The sequence below is a fragment of the Delphinapterus leucas genome, chromosome 8 (genome assembly GCF_059928025.1).
Source record: "Delphinapterus leucas isolate spDelLeu-1000000601 "Yukka" chromosome 8, BTC_Dleu_Yukka2, whole genome shotgun sequence".
Classification (NCBI taxonomy): Eukaryota; Metazoa; Chordata; class Mammalia; order Artiodactyla; family Monodontidae; genus Delphinapterus; species Delphinapterus leucas.
In genome coordinates this window covers 110,975,739-110,983,592 of record NC_143136.1, presented here as the reverse complement: position 1 = coordinate 110,983,592, position 7,854 = coordinate 110,975,739, and the positions used below count along the sequence as shown (strand labels likewise).

General features: G+C 46.5%; 1 pseudogene; it reads left to right on the top strand.

Moving 5' to 3' along the window:
* Positions 1-3,260: 3,260 nt before the first annotated feature.
* Positions 3,261-7,336, top strand: LOC111183407 (protein Smaug homolog 2 pseudogene; annotated as a pseudogene).
* Positions 7,337-7,854: the final 518 nt, after the last annotated feature.

Genomic DNA, 7,854 nt, shown 5'->3' with positions numbered 1-7,854 from the left:
TATTGTCACTTTGGTTAAGTGAATAAGTATTGTTTCAAAGTGACCTATGATCTTATTTGACCAGGTATCTTGAAAACTTTTTGATATTTTTGACAAATTTCCTCAAATCAAATGTTAAATGAATTTCTTTTGACCTCTAGCTAACTTTGAGACATTTTGAAAGCCACCTAATTAGGATTATTTAGTATGTTTAATTACATGGGAAGTATTATCAAATAAGTGGTGATAAACCTTCCTAGATTGTACTGTACAGGTAAATGTCATTAATATAAATTATATAAGATTCTAAAATTTGGATGTGTCCCAGTATAATGCTATCAGTCATAATTCTAGTTGTTATCTTAAAGTGTTGTATGTTACAGTAATAAACAATGCAATTTCTTTGTCAGTTGCATTGTAATCAGATCTTTAACAGTGTCTTTTTAAGTCTTTTGTCATTCATAGACAGTTATTGTTTCATGCTGATGTTTTTGGAGGAATGCTTCATCTTCAAGACAATTCATAGAAAGAACTTTTTGATATGTACATGTTTCTGATAACTTTCAGATCATACCTCTGAATTGGGTAAGAAATTAAAGAATCCTAATGGAAAAGCTGATGGCTTCATAAAACTGTTAACAAAGGATTAAGATCAGGATTGGTTACACAGGACTGGATGAACTAGTAAATATGGTTATAATTTTTACGGGTTTTGTATGAAATATTACTAGCTTGTAATCTGTGTTTTCCAGATGTAAGGAGCCTTTCTCCTTAAGCTAATTATGATTTATTAAAACTTGGTAAATTATACCTTTGTAACTAGAATTGAAACATCTATTGTTTCTCTCTACACAATCTCCCCAGAAATGGGAAACTCCTAGGTTCCCAGCAGCATTATCAGGTGAATAAGGAAGGTCACCTCCTGACAGGGCAGGAATCTCAAGGTATTTTGGGGATTTCAAGAAGAGAGAAATTCATCCGAATCTATAGATATTGCAGGTTGAATCTGTGGCAAGCCCTTGGCATGGATTTCCAGGCCTTGAGAGGGCTTTTAAAGATTCAGTTTGAGATTCCTTATGAAAATTTCCAGAACAGCCAATTTTTAAGTGCTGATATGATCAATTACACTTATGTAAAATTACACTTATGTAAGTAATCAGGCCAACTTATTGAAACCAGACTTATTTTGCAAACAAGTTAATCATAATTTGACTTTATTTAGTAGAAATTAGGATAAGTTTAGAGAGAAAAAGATTATGTTTCAGTAGACATTAAATTCTAATTTTGTTAGTTAAGGTCAGTATTTATTGCCTAAGACTCACTTCCCAGATAGCTTCTTGTTGCTATGTTACATTATTGTAAAGTTTAATTGGACCATTAAAAGGCTATTCTAAGCTTGTTTCTGAAGCTGGTCATAGTAATCTATCTTTGGATGAAGATCAGATGCCCCATGACCTGCAACCAGGGATTATGCATACTGGAAAAGACATAATTTAAAGGACTATTTCTGCAACCTAGATGAAAGGACATTTATCAGGTATTCTTAAGTATTGTGTTGAACAAAAAGTTCGTTCAGGTTTTTCCATACAATGTTATGGCCAACCCAATACCTCTTGCACAATGAAACTGAAGGGAATTGACCCTTGAATTCATATTTCCCACTTAAGAAGGGTTCTGTACAAGGCTGATCTATAGAAAGGACTGCTGACCTCAAATGACTGCTGACCTTCTCACCAAGATGAGAAGAAGACAACAACTTCTGTAGACAGCTGACCCAAGAATCTGGACCAGGCCAGTAAGACCCATCTTACTAATTCAATTGAACCATTTACCAAATATTTGTTTCCCTATCAAAATTGAAAGTTATTTTTTTTTACTTCTAGCTACACTTTTGCCCCAGTGTTCGAGAGGAAAAGAGAATTCTCTAGTGAAATTTCCACAGAGTATAACTACTCATGACATATAGCACTGCTTGCTTTAAGTCTACTGCTAAAATCAAATGTACAATATTTGAGTGACAATTTGGTATAACTGATAAAATGTATAACCTCTAAAATATTTCCCCATTAGAATACCTCTGAGCTTGTTCACTATGTCTGATTAGTTTACACCCAATGTGGATAACTAGGGAAATATATATACGTGAACACACCAAAAGGAAGTCTAACACAAGGGACATGATGGACTGAGGGCAGGAAGCAACCACCCTGTCATTGAGAGACAAATACTTTGATCATCAATGCTTTCTATTGAAAAATTTGCAATTAAAAAGGGGAAATGGGGGCTTCCCAGGTGGCGCAGTGGTTGAGGGTCCGCCTGCCAATGCAGGGGACACGGGTTCGTGTCCCAGTCTGGGAGGATCCCACATGCCGTGGAGCAGCTGGGCCCGTGAGCCATGGCTGCTGAGCCTGCCTGTGCTCTGCAATGGGAGAGGCCACAACAGTGAGAGGCCCGCGTACCATAAAAAAAAAAAAGGGGGAAATGGTAAGAGAAATTTTCACATATTGAGGTAGGCAGAAATCATTCTGGCTTTACATGACTTAATTTAGATTAACCAAAATAGTCTGTTTGTGGCTTATTCAACATGCATTGTATATCTGCTTTAAGTATTAAGAAAAAATGCATTTAAAAATCAAAATAGAGTAACTGTGGTTCAGGCATCCAAAATATAGAGCAGGATGGCCATTGTAGATGTGACTTTAGACACATTCTTGTATTACTGAAAATTTGAATTTTCTGAACTGTATCAGACTCAAGTACACCACCAGCTATTGTTCTTAAAACAATATCTGTTACGAGCTGCCAACTGCAACTTTATGGCTTCAAGGTAACTATAGAATCAGAAGTGACATCCAAACATTGGTCCATCATACTGGAAGCAGAAAGCCAGAGGATCATCTGGGAGACTTATGGTCCCTGAAAGCTATGGGATGTTATGTGTGACAACTGTAACCTTCATCATTGCCAGCTGACTACTTCAGTTCCTTGAATTAGTCAAAATCAGCTATAACAAGTAGTTCAGCTAGTTGGTATGGAGAATATCTTCCAAAAACAATGCATATTACCTATGGGGATCTGTTGTGCCCTATTAGACAAGAAAACTGAGCCCCAAACCTGGATGCCAGTATTAATGCTAAGCTGAACTCCCAAAAGCAATATTAGGTTGTGCCCTCAGTACTCAGTGGGACTCAGAGACCACTCTAACCTGGCCCAAAGCGAAGACGCCAGTACAGAACAATATATGGTATATGAGAAAGGGAAATTTTGCTGGAAGTCACCAGCGGTGAGTAGGTAATTTTGCCTGACTTACATTGTAACAACAGCACTTTCCAAATGAATAGCATGGGAATCTGGTGCAATTACAGCACAGTTGGAAAACTGGAGTTAGTAGAAAAAATATAAAATCTGAGACAACACAGATATTGATGATTACATATGCTGAGAATTAGAATTCAAGCCCCCAATTTCAGTTATAAAGGTAGAAGACAGCTAGCCAAAAGATAAGCTAGAGGAAGACTCTGAGCTACTTCAACAGGTACTTCAACAAAGTGCAAAAGAGCTGTGAGTTCAAATAGTTTTATATAAGGGAGGAAAAAGGATAATGCAGTTAACTAAAGATGACACAAGTACTTGTTCAGTTGTCATAGGTTGGATTTCTTGCCTCTTCCAATGACCAGGACCTTCTGATTATGTAAAAGGCTTGTATATTCCCCTTTCTATATTAATCTTTTTATTTTTCCTATTGAGTTGTGATTACAAAAAGAAACAATGGCAAGCCAGGGAAAAGAAAGAGAAAACCTCTCTGCTTATTTTGCAGGATTCAAGAGTGCCGTTTGGGAAAAGAAAATTCTTTGAAAACAAAGTCTGTGATTTTCCTCTAATCCTCACCATTTTTAACTTCACCCTTGTTCAGCGGGAAGTAGCTAAAGCAGTTGTCACCCTCAGGATTAAGAAGTATCAAAGAAAAGGGAGGATTGAAGCCATATTCCAGGTGCTGTGACCCCATGTTTTGAAGTAAAAAGGTTTTGCTTTAGTCTCTCAGGCCTTCCCTGAGTCTCAAAAGGCTGGCTCTAGAGTTAATGATTAGAAGAATGTGAACATGTAATAACAAAGGATAGCAGTTGGGCCAGGAAAACTGATAACAATTTAAATAATAGATCAGCTGTAGTATAGCAGAGTCAAAAATCTTTAGTTCCTCCATGAAGGGCATATATAACAGTGTCTGATACACATTCCTAAGTTGTTCTTAAGAAACAAGACTCCCGGGCAGTGGCAGCAATGTTGGTCCATGTGGGAGGAGGGAAGGGAGTTTGTGAGCCAGAGAGGGGGTGGCAGTGGCCTGAGGAGGCCCGGGCAGCAGCAGCAGTGGAGGCCAAGGTGGACCCTTCTCACTGCAGTGTTCCAGGCAGCCACTACTAATTGATTGGAGTTAGCCTGTGAGGGATTGACAGCCAGGCCAGTTTGCTCTGTTCAACTGTCCCACTGAGGATCTGTTGAAGAGCCTGGAGAGGAGTGGCTAGACCAAGACCTCCCCCTACTTGAGCAGGTGTCCTCCTCCCTGCACCGTCCATTGCCACCATGTCAGGGAACGTCCTCAAGCCCTGGGCCTCAGGGGAGAGGTAATAGGAATCTGGAGCCAAGACCATGTGACAGAGCTGGCCCTCGCCACCACTGTCTCCCCCACCCTGGCCCCAGGCCTGGCACCATGATGTTCCGATACCATGTGGACATCCTCGCTGGCTGGTTCCAGGACTGGAATGAGTGTGAACAGACAGTGACCCTACTGTCACTTCTGGAACTGGTCACCCACACCCAGGCCCACTTCCTGCCGCTCTGCCTGGAGCACTTACTGGCAGACAACAATGACATTCACCTGCTGGAGTCAGAGGCCAACAGTGCTGCCAGTGGCAGCCAGTGGCAGCAAGAGTCCAAAGAGAAGGTGGTGTCCCTCCTGCTGTCCCACCTACTCCTGCTTCAGCTGGGTGACACGGAGGCCAAATCGGAGTACATGAGGATGCTGCAGAAATGGCTGGTCTACTCGATTGAGAGCAATGCTTTCATCAAGAAGAGCCACCAGGTGCTCTCCTATGCCCTCATCCACCCGGCCACCACGCTGGAGGACCGCAGTGTGCTGGCCTTCTTGTTGAGTCACTTGGAAGAGCAGCTAACTAGTGGCTTCCACACCCGGCCTGAGCCCACCTACCACTCAAGCCAGGGCTCAAATGAATGGGGCGGCCCTGCAGAGCTGGGGCCTGGGGAGGCAGGACCAGGCTGGCAGGACAAGCCACCCAAGGAAAATGGACAAGTACCCTTCCACCCACCCAGCTCAGTGTCGCCAGCCATCAACAATATTGGGAGCAACGCAAACGCAGGTCTCCCCTGCCAAATTCACCCCAGCCCACTGAAGCACTCCATGTCACTCATCCCCACGAAGCTCCAGGCCTCTGGTGAGTGGCCGAGTCCAGAGGACCTTAGGGCCTGGGCTGCTTTCACCATGCCTGGCCACACACCCCTCTCGCCCCAGAGCAGTGTGGCCTCATCTGGCAGTGAGCAGATGGAGGAGCAGGGCTCCAGCCAGAACACTTTTCAGGAGGACGGCAGTGACATGAAAGATGTGCCCTTGTGGCTTAAGAGCCTCCACTTCCACAAGTACACAGCCCTCTTCTCACAGATGAGCTATGAGGAGATGATGACACTGACTGAGCAGCACTTGGAGTCTCAGAATGTGACCAAAGATGCCTGCCACAAGATAGCCCTGAGCATCCAGAAGCTACGAGAGAGGCAGAGTGTCCTCCAATCCCTGGAGAAGGATGTGCTGGAAGGCGGGAATCTGTGAAACGCTCTGCAGGAGCTACAGCAGATCATCATCACCCCCATCAGGGCCACTGTCCTCCAGGCCACTGTGGCTGCCGCCACTGCCACAACCTCTACTGCCAAGGACGGGGTCTTGGGTGGGGGGAGCCACCACTGCCAGGTGCAGAGCCTCCCCTGGATCACCCTGACACAGATAAGGGTAGTGAGGCCAAGGACCCTTCAGCTGCAGAGGGCTACCCCCCTCCACCAGCTCCAGCTCCCACTGATGGCAGTGAGCCAGCACCGGCGCTGACTGAGACACTCCCAGTCAGTTTACACGGGTGATGGGCAAAGTGTGCACGCAGCTGCTAGTGTCCTGACCAGATGAGGAAAGCATCACCAGTTACCTTCAGGTCATCGAAAAGTGCCTTACTCATGAGCCTTTCATGGAGACACAGAAGAAATGGCTGCTGTCCTGGAAACAGCAACTGCTGAAGCTCCTCCACACCTTCCCACGCAAAGCCACACTAGAGATGCAGAACCACCGGCAGCAGAAAGGCTGGGCATTCAGCTCCAACTCACTCCCCATAGCTGGCTTTGTGGGGATGGGGGTGGCCCAGCGGACTCAGCGGCAGTTCCCAATGCCTCCCCAGGCCTTTCTGCCTGGCAGAATGGGCCTTCTGAGTCTCTCGGGTATTGGGGGCATCTCCCCTTGACATGCACTCACCAGCTCCAGCCTTCGGGGCCAGGGTTGACAGAACCTGTGGTTCGCCAACCCTGGTGGCAGCAACAACATGCCCAGCCAGAGCTGCAGCTCTGTGCGGCGCACCCACTCGCTCCCGGTCCACTCGTCCCCCCGGGCCATTCTCATGGTCCCTCCAGACTGCCCGGTCCCTGGGCCTGACCTGGAGATCAGTCCCACTCTGGAGTCTCTGTGTCTGAGCATGACAGAACACGCCTTGTGTGGTGAGCTTTTCCTCTTTCCCTGACCCAGTTCCCACCTACCCAGCAGCGTCTCCACCTCTGAACTGAGCAACTCAGAGTCATCCTGAGGGGTCCCCAGGGGAAGCTGGACTCCAGGGAGGGCCTGACTGGCACGACAGGCTATGTGAGCACATTTTCTTGGGCCTCCCACCAGCTCCTGAGCTTCCTCCCTTCCTCCCTTTCTTACCACAGATGGGACAGACAAAATTTCTACCATCTGACGGGACCCACAGCCCAGCGCACTCATAGGCTCCCCGGGCGGCAGGTGGGGGCCAACCCCCAACGGGCTTTTCCGCGACAGTGAGAGGGTGGGCTGGCTCAGCTATACATCCTAATATTTTTCTACTCTCTCACCCTTTTAACTTTTGTTTAACGTTGGCACACGCCTTGCTCACTCCCAGACCTGTCGAGGGATCTCTGCTGAGGCCCAGGGAGGTAGTGGGCAGCCAGGATAAAGGGGGCAGGGATTGGCCAGCCTGCCTGCCCCCTCCTTCCCTCCTTCATCCCCCACCTGGCCCCATCCCACCCCTGCCTCCTCCAGACTGCCGGCCACCTGCCCCTCCCAAGGAAACAGAGACTCACTGACCCACTATCTTGTTGGGCCTGCTCAGAACCATCTGACATCTGGGGAGAGATGAGTGAGGTAGATAATCTGCTCTCCTGAACGTTGAGAGGAGTTGAGATAAAGGCAGGTGAGGAGAGGAGCGTGTTTGTCTGCGTGAGCGCTCTCTCTCTCTCTCTCTCTCTCTCTCTTTTTCCCTCCCCACCCCTGTCACCTCCTTGCTGGTTCTTCTCCTTCCCCATTCCCATCATTCCCTGAGGACAGGAGCCACTCTCCTCTCACTCACTTCCTTTTGCCCTGTTTATCAGAGGTTCTCTTCAATTAATTTCTTAGGCCTATTTAAGATACATATTTACATAGTTCTTAACTGTTTTTCTCTCTGATAATTCCCTCTCATTTTTAGAATCCCCAGGCCTCTCTCTGGGCCAAGAAAGTGGCAGGGGGAGCCTGAATTTTACGAGGGAAGAGGGCAGAGCCCTTCCTCCAGATCTCCCTAGTCCTTCCCCGACTTCCCGCCAGCCCTGGCTCCCCAGATG